This window comes from Columba livia, chromosome 2, assembly GCF_036013475.1.
Source record: "Columba livia isolate bColLiv1 breed racing homer chromosome 2, bColLiv1.pat.W.v2, whole genome shotgun sequence".
Lineage (NCBI taxonomy): Eukaryota > Metazoa > Chordata > Aves > Columbiformes > Columbidae > Columba > Columba livia.
The window spans coordinates 122,791,924-122,807,919 of NC_088603.1; the positions used below are offsets into that span (position 1 = coordinate 122,791,924).

Here is a 15,996-nt window from a genome sequence, read left to right on the forward strand (position 1 = left end):
TATGAGACTGGTCAGGAGAGCAGAAGGCACCAGCAGTGTGAATGTGCTCCCTGGGGAGATGTCCCTGTTGGTGATGATGGCCAAAGGAGGTGGATGCAGAGGCCACCAGCAGTCCTTCAGAGGCAGTGGGTGGTCCTTGCCATGGTGTGGGGCTGTTGAAGTTGACATAGTTGAATGCCCTGCCGGGGCCCCCATTTTATGTGGGTTGGTGACTTATCAGTTGGTATTTCATGCTGCAGTAGTGAGTTTCGCCTCGGTGGGCAGGAGGTGCCTGTGTGCCGCAGAGTAGATGCAGATATACCAGGAATGTGGTGGTTAGTGTGATTTATGGCCTTGATGGAACTGATAGCCTATGCCAACAACTTCATTCTACTGCATACAGGGCCTAAACTGCCCTTATGTCAGTTTATCCTTGTTAAGAAAATTGTATCACAAGGTAAAGAGGGAAATAGTATTTTTCTAGATTCATATGGAGATAATTTGCTGTTGCTTTGCCAGAGCAGTTAGTTCCATGTCCTGCCATAGCACTTGGCCATCAGTGCTCTCCTCTACACTTTATGGTGTGCATGCTGGAGACTTGGGATCTCAAATTGTTGCTGGGGGCACTTAGTATTGGTAGGGTCTTCCAGTGGATGTGAGATGGTTTTCTGTTAAAGGTTCATGTTATGCTCCAAAATCTGGAGGGCTAACATTGATTTTGTGAGGCAAAGCTGAGTCAAATTATAGAACTTAGCCTTGCAAATGTGTTCTGGCTGCTCAGAGCTACAGAGTGCACTTGAGGTACCGTGCTGGTGTATAAAAGGAATATGTTTCTCAAATGTGCTTTTGTAAGTATGTTTCCCAGTGGTGACATAGTTAGGTTGGAGATCAGTACACTGAACTATCATAGGGTAGATTTGGGTCATTAATTGTAGTGGAATGCAGAGTAAATGAAGGCTCATATTTACAGCCTGACCAGAACTAGAGGTCGTATCTTTGAACTCTGAGTAAGGAGTGAGTGTCCCTGGTCTCTCCATGGCTGACACTGGGACTTGCTTTCCGCTGCTAGGTTACAGCTCCATTCCACAAGGCCTTAAGTATATGTGTTGATTAGCCACAAGTTAATAATTTTAAATTAAACTGAAGGATGACTATATGTCAGCTACAGAGTGTGTTTGTTTCAAGGAAGTTTTATTTTAGCAGGGCAAGTTCTGAGAAGTTAGAGGAACTAGTTTGTGAAAGTCTGCAGGGCTGAAGACCTGTAGGAGTTACAGGTTTAAGTAATAATAAAAAAATAAAGGCTTGGGCTTTCTCAAGTGGAAGGTACAACAGCTGCTTGGAAAATGCGTTTTGAGGAGGATGAAAAGCTTGCCAAATGGGGCTGTGCGGACCTTGCTGCAAGAAAAAGAAGCCGCGAGTTACTGGAAAACCTGTAAGGAATGAAGCGAAGGAGGGGATTGATCATCAGAGAGCAAAAACTGCAAGGATAGCACATGTATTGCCAAAAGCTAGAGCATGAAGACAATTAAGATGAAGAAAGGGGGGAAAAAAAAAAAAGGAAGAGAACTTGGCTCTGATGTTCTGAGGACTATACTGTAGTTGAAAAATATGTCTAATGCCTCCAAAATTAGCAGTTGTAACCAGTTTTAGATAGGGATGAGGATTTGAATATGGGGGAAAAAAATGGGGTGTCAAACAGAAATGACCAGACTAAATGTCTTATTCCTGCTTCCAGATTTAACACAGTCAAACTAAGGAAGCAAAGGGTCTCAACTTTAGGGGTCTGAAAGTGTTGCTGCAGAACACTGGAGCCAGGTTGAAAAAAAAGGTTTGGTTGTTATCTGTCAAGTTCAATGCAGCAGTCGTGGTAGCCATATAGTAGAAGAGGTGTACTTGTATTTATTTTAAAAGGAGGAGAGAAGAATGAAATCTGTTCACATTTTGCTCTGGTCCTAATAGTATTCAAGGATTTAGAACAAATTTGGAATGGAAAAGGTAATGAAGTATACAAAGATAAGTGGAAAACAGGATAAAATGCATCATGAATTTGCCAGAATTAGGTCATGGAAGACCAAAGTCTCATTATTATGGTTAAATACTGAATATCCTAGACAAAAGGAGCAGAAGGCTTCAGTTCAATGTGTGTAAACCATGGCCGACACTGAAAATGACTAAACTGGAAGTATGAGGCTTGGCTAAAGAATGGTGAGGCGGCTTGGGAGAGCAACCTGAAGGTGAAACTGTGACTGTATGAATAAAGGAATTATTGCTCTGGATTGGTATTAGTGTGGGGTTGGTATTTTGCTTCACCGTTCTGACCGAGGTAACTCTATGCAAAGGACGACTGCTGATGAGGCAAAGTTAGGAAACACAGTCAGCACCGAGTGGGGCTGGATTATTGCACAGGAAGAACTGAATGTCTGTGATGACTGAAGCAATAGGAATGAGAGGAAGTTAAATAGCTCTAAAAGTGAAGTTATCTATTGAGTGATTATCAACAACACATCTGCTACCAGCTGGCAGGTTGTCCCTTAAAACAAGCCTGGAGGAAAAGCCTCAATGCTATAGTCAAACAGGCGTGACTGTATTTGGTGGTGAGCATAACATGAAAGCAAATGTCATCCTCAGTGAGAGCTCTTCAGTGGAGATAGGCAAGTTATCATGCAAGGCATTAGGGAGACTTCATGTCAAATACTGTACATAGTTCCAGTCACCTGTATACAGAAAATATTCCATTCTAACAGAATATGTACAGGGATATCCAGGCTACAAGGGTGATGGGGTGTGAACAGTTTGGAGTTAGACAGGAGACCAAAACTTTAACGGTGCTGGCTTTTGTAGGTTTGTAATGATAGAGAGGGGAAATAGCAGCTGCTAATAAACTCCCTTGGGCAAATTCTTGGAGAAGAAGAAGGGTCGTAAACCAAAGGTTCATCTGTAATTTTAGATTAAAAACTTGACATACAGGAAGATGATTTGATGACTTGTTGAAGGAGTGTTAGAATATTGTGCATGGGAAATCAAAATGAGTTTCCGAACTGTCAGATTTTGGATGCCCTCCCAGCTGTACTTCTTAATTCCCAGTTTGTGTTAAGGTTTGTACATGACTGTTAAGGAAATGGACAGTTCAAGTAACTCGAGCTACTATAACTTCTGTGCTTCAATCTTCACTGCTAGTCAACCTAAACATAAGACACTTCAGTGGAGAAGGTGTGATGAGCAGAACTATTTATTTTTGGGGAGTGTGTATTATCCAGTCACTTGATGGTGAATTGAACTTATAACAAGTAAAAACCCCCATCTATGACGTTAGTAGCTGCTGCTTTTTCTTCTCTTTCTGGTGTATAATGGGGTGGGATCAAGTATAACTCATAAAATATTAAAGATAATCACAAATTAATATGTGTGGGACAGAAAATGCATAAATGGATGTGTAGGCTGGAGGTCATGATTGCCGTCTTGAACCCAGAAATAAATAAAAAACATATGCTTTCCTCTTGAGTGAGTGCCCATATCTATCATCTGCCTGATGTGCTCTCTGGGGTTAGGGGTGCTCTGTGGCACCAGCTGCATCTTCTTGTTTGAGGACTATGCTCGTGGGAGCAGGAGTAGGGAGATATTGCCTGGGGAGGGACTTGGGTAGTGCCTTGGGCAGGAGGTGAAGTGCAGGACCACTGAAGACTCGGGGTGAGGGCTCCCAAGCAGGAGCACGTGTGCTCGTCTGTGGCTTTGTTTTCCAAGTGACCTGGGTACTGGTGCTGAGCTGTACAAAGGCCAAAACAACCTGTCCACTGGACCAAATTGAGGTATGAGATCATGCCAGTTCAGACACTTTATCTAGTACCTCTGAAGATTTTTCTGGTACCCACCAAAGAGGCATGTGCCTCACAGAAAGCATAATGAGGGTGTATGTGGTTTGAAGGCTTCACCGCATTGTCTTAGTTTGATCTTTGCTATAGCATAAGGGCCTTTAGGTTTGTAAGCTCTCTTGTAGCTGGGTTTTTTGTGCAGTCAAACTTCTGGAAGTTTCAAGATGGCCCTTCAAAAAGGAACAAGAATGAATGCGATCTGTGTGGATGCATCTTGAAGAATCATTAAAAAAGCAAGATGCTTTGAGTGTGTTTGTACATCAAAGTAAGATCAGTCTCTTGATATTGCTTTATGCCTGTTTGTTTTGAATTTATAAGGCAGGTGTCTAACTACCTTAGAAGTAATGCAGTTGCACGCTCCTTTCCAGCATAGTTTATTAAAAATCTGATCTATTGTATCTTAGATGTTTGTTTTAAATGCTTGTATGTTTTTGTCTTTAAAGAGGAGCTGTGTAATGAGCTTAATGTGTCAGCATCCCCCATAGGAAATAAACATGAAGAGATTGTGTTGAGCCATCAAAAGAGTTAATTTCAGGGAAAATTGAATTTGTTGTCTTGGTAGTTTTTAGCATGTGTTATTAGGCTATTCACTTATTGTGATTTTTCATTTGTTCCTATTGCTGTTTTATATGAGTGCTGGGTGTATTTAAAAAGATGAGACTAGGGCTATGCTTTGCATTTGTATAGCATCTTTCACTTGACAGCCTTCAAATTCCAAATATTATTGCATGAGGTAGAAAAGTTACTTCAGATTTACAAAGGAGAGATTCAACCTAAATTCAAACAGTCTGTAGGAAATCAGAGAGCAGAACACTTGTCTCCTGATTCTTTGCTTTGTTCTTTAAAAAACAAAATCACTCAATTTCCTGTTACAATTTGAGGTCTTGGAAAAGTCTACCCTACGAAATGGGAGGAAATGTTTTAAGACTTTATTGGACAGGGAAGATAACAGCAACATCCAGTATCGTCTGCAGCTCAAGCAAGTGGAAAGGAATATCCTTCTTGCTAATAAGTAAATGAACTGTGTGTTTATGGTGAGCATGGTCAGACTGGGAAACAGAGAGAAATGGATTGGAACAAGGAGTAAGTGGTACAAGAGACAGACTTAAAACCTTGAAGATGCACACATGAAAAAGTGCAAGAGAATGAGAATTATAGGAAGACTGAATTAACAAACTGGTGGACAGGGGGATGAAGGAGAAATGCTTATATATTACACCTGAACTCAGCATGCACATTAACTTGTGTCCAAATTAAATTGGAAAGCTCATGTTTTATTTATTGCTATCATTTATCTGTGGGGTATCTATTAGCTGGTTGGGGTTGCACAGTTTAGAAAAGCACATTTTGAATGAAAAGAGGTTACAGTGGGGAAGGAACAAAGAAGAACCTTAGAGCAAACTGCAGAAGAACCTTTTAGACATCTGTAAATTACACTGTGTTTCACATAGTTCATAAACAAGGCAAAGGAAAAGAGAAGAATTGTGGGCAGAAGAATGGGGGAATAAAAGTTGTTCTGCAGCCTTCCAGTGGTTTAACTTTCAGATTTCCACATGGTGGTTTTTTTGTGCGAATAGGAGCTGAAGTGAAAGAACCATTGGTAAGAGTGTCTTCCTCTTTGTCCAGTACCTATACACAGTATTATACAAGTCTGTTTTAAATAACAACCCAAATTCATGAGTGGACTCAGACCTTTGGATATGTAAAGACCTTTGTATGTTGTCTTTCTCTATTTGGCAAGTTAATCTGTGCGTGTTACCTTGTGGGAGGTCAGGGGGCCACTGGAAATGAAACTGCTGCGTGTGTGTGTATGTGCATATATATATGCAGCTTAAACTAGGAAGGAAGAAAATTAAGTAATGACTGGGTAGAACACTTTAAAGATGATGATAGTATATATTTTATTTGTACTTTATATGTATAAAAAGTAATGCTGTGGTCTACTTGACAGACTGTTATTTATCCTTCTGTCTACCCTAAATGGTTTTAGACCTGTTTTTTAATATGTTAATTAAAATGTCTTGTTGCTTCCCATGCATGCATTTACTTCAATACTACATTTAGAAAAAGTCACATTTAGTGCTAACATTTGTAAATTAGTAATGTAAGTACAAGTAGTTAAAATGTGATAGATTTCACTTGCATATTTCATTTAATTGCAAAATTCTTATTATCTTTTTTTTTTTTACCTTTCTGAGCTGTGATATTACTGAAGTCTATTGCTGTTGAGTTCTCCTGGTGTGTTAGTTTTGGATGTTGAATGATAATTTCAGTGAATGGCAATTCTGAATGAATGTAAATGGTAGGCAGTGTGAATGAGACTTCATGGATCGCTTTTACTCCTTTTGGACAGGTTGTTTTCTCACTGAAGTTTGTTTGAGGTTGTTAAATTTCTCTGTACGTAATAAAACTTGATACAATATGTAGGGATTTACTGATAAATCAGTTAATTCCATGAATTAATATCTGCTAATTGGAAGCTAGAATCCGAATGCAACACATGTATTTTCTGCAGTGTGTTTGTGTAAATGCTTGGGGGACATGTGCAGATGTGAAGGTCTGCTCAGATTTCTTGCAAGACCTCCAAACATGCTTTGCGGAAGGATTTCAGATGTTTTAATTAGTTTTTCTTTTATTTATTGTTACTGTGTTGTGCTCATCTGCCTTTTTTGCTGCACAAGTTCAAGGGGTTACTCCTGTTGTAGTATTGGGTCCTATTATAGTAAATGAACTGATGCCTATTGAGAAATTGAGCTAGAACTTCAGCCGAAGTGAATTCCCCAAATCTTCATGTATCTAAAGCCACGCTGTTCGGATCTTTGTTTCCTCTTTCTTCCTGTTTGATAGAGTGAGGAAAAGGAGAAACTGATTCTAATGAAGCATAGCATATAGGAATGCACAATGTAAGCTCTTGAATTCAGAGAGAAAAATGTTTTAGTCTGATCTTTGCTGTAGTGGTTTGAGGTGTTCACTTGTGACTGTAATAAACAAAATGAGTTTATTTAGAAAAAAATGTTAACTTGCTTTTCTTTTTTTTGGTGACCTGTTTATTATAGCAAGTTTGTGCTATCACAAAGTTTCTATTTTAGGAATGAGATATCTTTTTTTCCTGTTTAATTGAAAGATGATCAGTGTCATTTTTCATTTCCTTCCCTCTCCATCCCCCTTAAAACAAAACAAAACCTTCAGTCCTTAAACAAAAGTGTCTTTGTTTTTACATTTGTTTTATGAAATCACTTAAATCCTTTGGGAAAAGCTTTCCTCTCACAGGAAGAGGGGGGGAAAAAAGCCTCCTAAAGCCAAAACCAGCTAGGCTTCTACCAGACATCACAATGTTTTGCTATCTGAAAAGTAGCAGATTGCATAAAAGAAGCAATTTCTCGTCTTAATGAAAAAGTGAAATTGCAGAAATGCGCACAAATAGACATATGGTTTTCACTCAGCAAGTATAAAATTAGTAGCATTCAGAACAGAATTTTCTTGTGTACCTTTCTTGGAGCTTCTTTGGGCTGTCAGTGTTGGGAGCGGAACTTTAAATGGGGTATTCAAAGCTCTGCGGGACTCAAATCATCTACTCCCTTCTGGCCTTTCGGTGGTGTGGTGTGTTGCCTTTTTAAAATTTTATTTCACTTATTTTTTTTTTTTTATTAATGTAGGCAGATGTGTGAATTACCTTTTCCTGATTTAGGAACCTGGCAACTGACAGCGAACATAGTTAAGTGAGAGAATGAACCATAAAGACCAAAAACTATGTGAAATATCAACGTGCTAATTTGTCTACATGGTTGTTACCAAAAAAAATATATCAAAGAACAGGAGTGCTGATGAGATAAAACAAGATGATTGCAGCATACCTTCACCTCAGTGTAATAAAAATGTAAAATCAAGTAAATGGCCTACTATTCTCAATCACCTGTCTTATTATGTGGGCTGGAGGGCTCAAGGGCAAAGGAAAATTGTCCAAATAGATGCTGAATGTGAATGAAAAGATAAGAAGGCCTCACTTAATGCCAGGAGGTAAGGGCTGATTTTCTGTAGAGCTGGGGATCAGATACTGGACTAAAACTGGTATAGGACCATCCTAGAGGACACCTTTGTAAGCATTATACGGTCAATTTGGAGTATGGTGGCCTCCCAAGGATCCAGTGGCCTCAAATAGCATCTCCTCACATCTTGGGCAGCTCTTGGACTTTGCTTGATGTTTCTTCCCTTTGTTTTCACTCTGTGGTGATGCTGTCCCCCTTCTGTCCCTGAAGCCCACTCTATGTGAACGTTTACAGCACGTGCTGGGCTTTGGTGTCTTCACAACCTGCATAATCGCTGTGATTTTGATACTGTGCACTGAAGAAACAGCCGTGTCCTCACAAGTGGCTTGTCCATAGTGTGATGGTGAACATGCATGTCACTTTCTGGACTTATTTTTGTACCCTAACCTCCTAGGTACAACTGCTTGTCCTCCCAGTGCCTGGGAGGGAACTGTGTACTGTGTGGTGCCTTCTGGATTAGCATCCTTACCACTCCTGAAGAGAAGTGTACAGAGATGGTTATATGGAAGTTCACCTTGTATTTTAAACATTTTAAAGTGGTCTTCATGAAGACTAGACCTAAAGAATTGTAGGCTTTGCTAATAGCTGTATTAACTTGTGGTTTGCTGGCTAAGTAGCAGTAATTGTTTCATAACTTGGCCTAAAATGGAAGCTGGAGGATGAGGCTTTTTCCTCCAGCTGTCTTCGTTTTAATAAAGACAGGATTCTTTTCTCTAAACTGTCATTATCCAGTAACTGCTGTGAAGGTATCAAATGATGCTGTTCAGATTGTTGCAGTCAACCAGTTTGATTTCCATATTACTTCTGGTTGACTGTTACTGAAAAGACTTTTTATAGGGTGTCCTGCCCCAATATGAAATCTGATCCTCACACTCCACTTCCTACCTAAATTTTCCTGTGTTGTGTGGGCTGCACTGCTCAGCCAGAGAGTAGAGAGGGATATTTGCCTCCTGCACTATCAGTATGGTCAATACTAATCAAAAGCTACTAATGACAGCAGGCTTGCTTTATTGCTGAATAGCAGAATATTATTATATAAATTGGTTGGAGGAGAACTTTGTAGAGTGAAAGAGCTGCCCACCCTGCAGACACACGCTTACTCTCGCAGTACCCTTCATTCCCATTATGCTGCAGGGCCAAAACGTTTACCCCTCAAACTCCGCTTCCGCTGGGTGTTGGCAGCTGAGATGGAGACAGGAGGGACCAAAACCGGTATTGGAAAAGCCCTGGTAGTATTTGTACCTAATCATTGTGCTTAGGAGTGGACATGGTTAGCATTGCATTGGTGCGGGCTGGTGGCATGTCAGCCATTGCTGCAGTTTAAGCATAAAGGAGTTGTAGTGTGAGTTGGACAGGGAGGCAAGGAGGCAGTTTGTGTTATGGCAGTTGTGATACAGATACTCTCTGATGCAAAGCTGGCTGCTGTGAGGTTCCAGTCTTTCTACTGTGTCTTTCCCATGCCTAGAACTTTCACTAATTTGAAGTTGAATTTCTAATGAGAAACAAAACCTGTTCTTTAATCAGCGTGATTTGCTTTTATGGAATGCTTCATTTAATATAGTGCAAATTGTGAAAGCCATCTAGGATTTGAAAGTCAGCTGTTTTTGATGTCGAACCAGATTGAGAGTACCAGCAACCCTCATGAAGTGTGTTTGTACCATAATATTCTGAACTGAAAGAAACAATAACATAGTTTTGCACTGAGTTCTTTTTACTTGACAATTTTGGAGTTGCAACAGTGGTTTTACCATTGTTTCCTTAATACCTTCCTCTTCTTATTAGGCAATATATAGAACACGAGCCTTTTAAAATCCACTTTAAGTGTTATTCTAATAACTGATATGTTGGAGTGAAGAAAATATCCTCTTATTCTTACATAGAGCAGTGACATGGATACAACTCTTTTCTTTTTTTGAAACTGTTTTACAGAGTTGTGCAAATCTTCCTCGGCTGGGTTTTTTCTAATGTCAGTGTCAGAATTTACTTTTCGTACTTGCAAAGATTGCGGTCTCAGACAATGAGATATACTTCACTTGAGTACTGTTTATCTTGTTCATCAAGTCAAACAGCTCTTAAAATTATTATCCATGATCAGCTAGCTCATTGGCATGACAATTAATAAAAGTATAAATGAAAATGTGAGAAGCTCTGTGGTCACCACCCTACAAACTTTGTTGGCACCTCTATTGAGTATTCTCCAAGGATAAGGAAGAGGCACAGGTTGTTAAGGACGTGGAGGAGGGAATTAGAGTGCTGAGAGTATGTCTGGGTTAGTCTTGGCTGCTGGGCTTTGTACCTCTGAAGGCTCCTGAGAAAGAAGGCAGAGTGCCATTGGGTTGCTGTCCAGCGTCTCTTTGTTTTTTTTTTTCAGTATTATCATGTCTTTGATCACAGCTTCACAGCCTTTGGCAGCTTGAAGTGTAGGAGAACTTCTTTCCCCTGCTGAGAAATTACAAAATGTACCTGCTTAATTGCTCTCAGTTACATGATGGTTTTTGTTTTAACCAATTCTTTTCTGACTTGGGAAGAAAAAGGATGTGTTTTACTTGGGAACCTGTGTACAGCTCTTTTAAAAGTGTGTTTCAAAACTGATCCGAATTATCTAGAATTATATAGTTGGTCTTCAGCATGAGTATCCATGAAATGTACAGTGTTGTAAACTGAAGATGTCTGATTTTTTTTGTGTTGTCTGCTTGTAAAATGCAACTAACTACTCAGAAGGGGAAATTATTGGGGAGAAGGTTCAAATTTAATACTGCCTCACTTTCTCAGTTATTACTTTTCTGTTGTCTTAAATTTTTTTCAGTTAGAATTTTTTTTCCTTGTAACAATCTCTAGGATGTGTATTTAAGCTAACATTAATGCTTCATTTTTGATGTCTGTAGTACTTTTACCTTTATGCTAATGTATGTAGATGTACAGGCCAGGACTTGACCCATATAATAAAAGTACCCTAATTTACTCCTGTGCACATTCCAGGGTGTAGGTATTTAAATAAAAAGGGGAAAAGAAGATGAGCTGGTGCCTGGTGCAGTAATTGTAGCTGGAGACTGGCACTTGGGAAGGGAGTGCGTTTGTCAAAATAGCTGCTGTGTGATGCCTTTTTTTTCTGACCCTCCTGTAAAGGCAGCTTGTAGAGACACATCTGCAGCGAAGCAGAGGCCCAGTGCCTGCTCGGGGCAGAGTCTTCTTGCAGTTCTCCCATCAGTCTTGATGGCAAGTCACATGTGGTGGATGTGTCGTTGTGGTGGGGTGTGCCTCATGGTCCTGTTCTGTGATGCTCTTGAGAAGAGGTAGGCCATGGTACGTGGCCTTGTCTGCCATCCCCCTGGGATCGGGGCTTGGCTGGCCTCCGGGTTGGATTCCTCCTGGATCCTTTGGTGTCCTCTACCTCCGGTTCTGAGAGGGGTGCTCTGCAGGAGAGCCACTTCAAGGGCTGCTGTGCCAGGAGCCTGACCACACAGAGCACTCACAGGTCACAGTCAAGGTTTTGCATCATAGGTAGAGAGAAAGTAGCAATCCCTTCACATAAAACAGTGGGAGAATACATAAAACAATGTTCCCAGGAAAATGTGCGTGCTTGAGGCAGGGAAAGGGAGTTGGTTGGAGAGCTCTGGTTTATGACTTGCACCACTGACCGTAGGACCTGCAGCATTCCTCAACATTCAAGAAACATTATCCGGATGTCTCCAGGTAATCTTGAGTCATCTTGGAGACAAAAGACTGAATTCTCCTCCCTATCCCCTGGTATTTTTTGCTGTAACAGAATGGTGTCCACATGTGTGCACGCACAAATGATATTCTTTGTTTAAATGTTTCTGTAGGGACCTGGTATGTTTTCTAGATGGGCTTTCCCTTTCTGCAGCTGGTTTGGACCCGGTCCGGGGAAACAGTTACAGTACGTGCTTTGAATCCAAAGGAGAAATGTTGCTCCTCTGAGGACCGTTAGCTATGATAGGAATGTACTGATGGGGCTGGACTCAAACTCATGTCTTCCCCTGTGTCTTGATGAGGTGGCCCATGATCCCTGACTACAGTGCTGCTCCCTGATGGGCATCTGAAGGGTGCTAAACAGATGCTTGGCAAGGCAGCCTGTGGTGGGCACCTGGTGAAATGTATTCCCCACGCCCTGCTCTCAGGTATCTCTTCTAAAATACCTCAAATGCTTTTAATTTTCACTTAATGTCTGTGTTCTGATTTACTTTGTCTAGTTACTTGTAGAAGTTCTTGCTGGTGGTATAAGATAACTTGGCAACATCAATGAGAAAATAGTTATATGGGGAAGAGGTTATTTTGAGATTTTTGTCTTAGCTGGAGAACTACCAAAAGCTGGGAAGTGCAAAGTATGTGTGTGGGTTTTTTCCCTTGAAATTTCACACCGATTTTCAAAATAAATTCTGCCTTTAAGTGGGTGAGTCCTTGCTCAAAAGTAGTGATTCCCAAATGTTCGTATTTGAGCCAAGAATAAAACCTTTTTTAATGTAATCTCTTCAGATCCCGCCTTTGAGAAAGAAAGAATTTTGTCTTCTTTTGGAGACTTTATTCTCCTTATAGAACATAATGAGTTTGCTGTTCAAAGGAAAAACTGAGAATTGCAGTAAAGATGCTCTGTTGCATTTTAGGCTCAGTTTTATGCAGGATAAAGCTGTTTAGCATGTAATACAGTAAACTGTTTAAAAAGGATAAGTTATATAATTATAAAGGATTTTTAAATAACCATTAATATTAGTACTTGATAGTAACAGCACACTGTAATAATATTCAGAAATTAGCAGATACAAAGTAACTATCTGAGCCTTTCCTCTTGCTAACCTGAAAATCAAGGATGTAACTTTACAAGTAGGCAAATGGTTGCAGATATGGTCAGATCACTTAAAGACTTTTTTCTTTTTTTAGTTTCCCTCTATTTGCATATCTTAAATATGTAAAAGTATTCAGCTTGGAAGCTGAAGTGCTATTTTATTTCTCCAAGTATCTTTTTAGTATCAGCTCAGTGAATGCCAATTTTTTAGGAGTGTGTTAACTTGCCTGTGATAGTTTCTTCAAATATGGCAGCTGATGTTCTGACTGCTTTAAAATAAGAATTAACACGATAAAAATCTTAATATACTTAGTAATGTGATCCTGTAGCTTCATTTCAAACAAACAAGCATGCCTGTGGTGTATGGAGACAAGTAAGTTTGTTCTTCCTTGCTTTATGATATCTACTGGTAGACTGCATCTGACTCTTCGGGCAAGAAGAATATCTGATCATGAAATGTGAAATAGTGTTAAACCTGCCCTGATGCGAATCAGCTTGTCACGTATACTTGAGAGGGAAGGGTCAGAAAGTAGCCTGAAAATGTTTCCACTTTCCAGTGTTAAACTGTGGTTTTATTGGCGGTGCTGGCTACCAGTAGGCTAGGAATTGAACTCAGTTTACAGATAAATCTTACCAAAATAAATTCTACTCCACTTTAAGGGAAGCATCACCCAATCTAAGCAAAATGTCTCTTGCTGCTTTGGTATTTAAACTTTTATGACAAAAAGGGCTAGGACTGAAAGCAGTAGTTTCAGTCTCAGTGGAAAATAAAGACTTCTCAAAGCTGCTGCACTGGAAGATGTTGTTCTTTGTGGTTCTTCTTTTTTATTGCACTCTGTGCCAAAGCTAGAATTCACAGGCTTTAGAAACCCCTCCCCATGTACTTTATAGCGATGGACCAATCCTTCCATGAAACAAAATGGGTCTATGGACTTTTGAATGGCTCATGTTCATTTAGCTCCTGGGTGTACCAGAAGAGCTCCCGTTTACACACAACAGGAATGCCTGAGGTCCTGGGCACAGCTGGAGGTTTCCTGCTGTAGCACCTCTATGTGACTTTGCTTCACATTGTAGTATTAAAGTATCAGAAAAGATTGCGTGGCAAAAGGAAATGGTATTTAAAGATGTAACTTGTTCTTTCGCTAGTCATTTTGCAGCACCAGTTAAAGGATGTTGTCTTTTAAGATGATTTCATTGTTAGGGGAATCCCTTTACCAAATGCTTAGACTTCATCAGTTAATCCAGGAATTTACAGAAGGGTAATGCAAAGTTCACAGAGTAGTGGTGTGGTATGGCTTTGTCAACTTGAATTGTTCAGTAAGTTTGCTAGAAGAGAGTTTTTTCCTGTTGAGTTTTTTTCTTCCCTGTCAGGTCCATTCTGAGGAATGATGGGTTGAGTGCACATGCATTGCATCCAGGTGCCATTCTGGGAAAATCACTCACAAGCTGGTGTGTAGGGTTACTGTTTATTTTTGAGTAAGGCAGATATTCCACTTCCCAAGTCAAAAAGAAACCTTTCTTGGGCAAAGCTTGATCTTTCTGTAAGTATTTTAAATCCTGCCTGTGGATTGTAGGTGCCTGCCCAGACCATGTGCTGCCTGGTGACTGCTCCCTCTGTGGACAGAAGGATTAGAATGGAGTCTCAGCCCTAATCCTGGGTTTCCTGTGCAGATTCACTTTAGAGTTTTACTCCTGTTTAGTTGCCTGTGTGTTAAAGAGCATGTTTTTATTTATACTTGTTCTCAGTTCTCAAGGAAAAAACCCACTAACAAATGTATTTTGATTTTTATTGTGTTGATGAACTATGTTAAGTTTTAAGCCCTTTTTCCCCAGCCCCCCGCCCCCAGACTCTTCACAGGGTAGTAATTAGCCATGTGCTATGCAAATTCATGCAGTAATAGGAATTAGTTATCCACTAATTAAAACTAAATTATAGCAATTTTAGATTTTGTTTATTTCAAAGTATCTAAATTATTTAGGGTCTGAGGTATTTTTTTTCCCAAGAATGCCTTAGTCTACTTTTTGTTAATTTTTGACTCTACAGTAAATATATATATGGTTTCTTATGTACAGAGTGATATCCTATAATAAAAAAAACACTGCACTTATCTTCCTCGAGGCTTGAACTGACCTTCAGAATTTTTTGAAATGCAAAAAATCATTTGATCACTTTTTTTTTTTACTGGCCTTGCTTTTTGTACTTTTTATGATCCCTGCGGTTTTGAATGTGGTTGTGCACAAATTAATCTAAAATGTTAATGTTAGCCAGGACAAAAACATGCAACTAAATTTGTTCACCAGTATGTTTAATTGATCAAGAAGTTGGTAAAAGACTGTTTTATCCTTACACAGTTCCTTTTGTTTATCCTCAAAATTTTTGTATTTAGTGAGCTATTTAAATAATTTGGTGTCATTAATTAAAAAAGTGTCTAGCATACAAGCTCATATAAGCAATAGGAAAATTACTTTCTTGATGTTTTGAGGAATTTAAAGGAAATGTTTTTGAGCTGTATAGTAATGGCCAATTATGGCTTTTTGCTTAAAGAAAAAAAAATGCTAGAAACATAGGTTTGTGGCCCTTTTTTTTTCCCTAGGATTTCATGTCTTAAATTCAGTTTCTTTACCAGTCTATTGAAAGACTGGGCTTGGTGCCCTCGTGAAACATCTGAGGGTTGATGTGGAAATCTAGAAAATCTCAAGTGAAAGCTTCAGAGGTTTCCAAAGCTCTAAGTCAATTAGGTTTTTGACATGGAGATGCAGTTAGTTTAGATTTCTAATAGCACTCACTGTAGTAGATGCTACAAAAATATAAATATGTGGTAAGACATAAACCAGCATGGGTAGAGGTAAGGGTAGTTACAGGGCTGCTTGGAAAATTTCAGATGTTGGCTATTTCAATGATGTGTTTCTGCAAAATGATTGCTAGCATTACCTCATTCCCACTAATAAAAAAGACTCTTGAACAAAAATTAATTCTGTTTGGGGGTACCGCTAATTAGCTCTTGTGTCCCACATTGAGGGAGCCTTGAGCTGCCCCCCCATTATGAGGAGGGCAAGAAGGGGAGTACTTCCATCTCTGATCCATGTATTTGTAATCTACTGTTATTACTGAGACGCCTAAAATATACTGGATTCTGCTCCAAAAAGAAGATTGAATATATGTTACTGTAGGAATAGTGTTTTAGGTAGTTTAGGCAAGAAAATAGCTGTTTTATAGAATTGTCTACATAAATGTGGAGTCTTCCATTGGCGTGCCTTTGAGACAAATTAATTTATTTTATATACAATTGAGTGCTTTTTT

At 39.5% G+C, this 15,996-nt stretch overlaps 1 protein-coding gene across 7 annotated transcripts in view; it reads left to right on the plus strand.

Annotated features, from left to right (window-relative positions):
• Window positions 1-15,996, plus strand: part of FAM110B (family with sequence similarity 110 member B) — a 128,765-nt gene that overhangs the window by 16,518 nt on the left and 96,251 nt on the right. The window lies entirely within an intron of this gene.